Source organism: Aplysia californica, unplaced genomic scaffold, assembly GCF_000002075.1.
Source record: "Aplysia californica isolate F4 #8 unplaced genomic scaffold, AplCal3.0 scaffold00215, whole genome shotgun sequence".
Taxonomy (NCBI): domain Eukaryota; kingdom Metazoa; phylum Mollusca; class Gastropoda; order Aplysiida; family Aplysiidae; genus Aplysia; species Aplysia californica.
Window position 1 is genome coordinate 1,109,822 of NW_004797485.1, and position 703 is coordinate 1,110,524.

Here is a 703-nt window from a genome sequence, read left to right on the forward strand (position 1 = left end):
GTGTGTGTGTGTGTGTGTGTGTGTGTGTGTGTGTGTTTTCTTGCATAAAACAGCAGGGACAGGAATAATTGGATGACGTCCCTCTCAGGTGGAGGTCCACTTTTTTTTTTGGGGGTAAGTGTTTTACGGCGCTCGCAAGTGCATAAGGTCATATGAGCGCGCAGGACACACCAAACATTTTCAGTTGGTAGGGATTTTTTAATTTGCACGGGTGGAGGCTGAAGCCTACTGTTCTGTCGTCTGCTTTCGTCTCCACTTTCTGCCCCCCTCCCTCCTCCCCTTTGTCCCATCCTTTGGGCTCCTGAGTCTTTCTGCAGCCTTTCTACTGCTACTCCTTGGCTTCTTCTTACGGCTGTCTTTCAGCCACACCTCGGATAAGGGTGAAAAATCTTGGAGGTCCCATGTGCAAGTTGCGCACATTAAAGATCCCTCGGTGGTCCTAAAATCGATAAGAGTAGGCTGCTGCCGCCACTCCTGAAAAATTAAAAATTGTATTCCTATCAAACTGAAAATGCTTAATTTAAATGTATCTCGCGCGCTCATATAACTTTATGCAGTTGTGAGCGCCGTAAAACACTTACCAAAGCAAAAACGGTTTTCCAGCGTCTCGCCAAGGAACTGAACCATCTCCACACCGCCAGTCTCAGAAGAGCTAGGGCCATTAAGTGGCAAGACAAGGTCCATTATTGTGTCAACCCCCCCC

At 47.8% G+C, this 703-nt stretch overlaps 1 protein-coding gene across 1 annotated transcript in view; it reads left to right on the top strand.

Annotated features, from left to right (window-relative positions):
- LOC101847113 overlaps nucleotides 1–703 on the top strand; it is a gene marked incomplete at its 5' end in the record, with an annotated part of 8,441 nt that overhangs the window by 4,860 nt on the left and 2,878 nt on the right.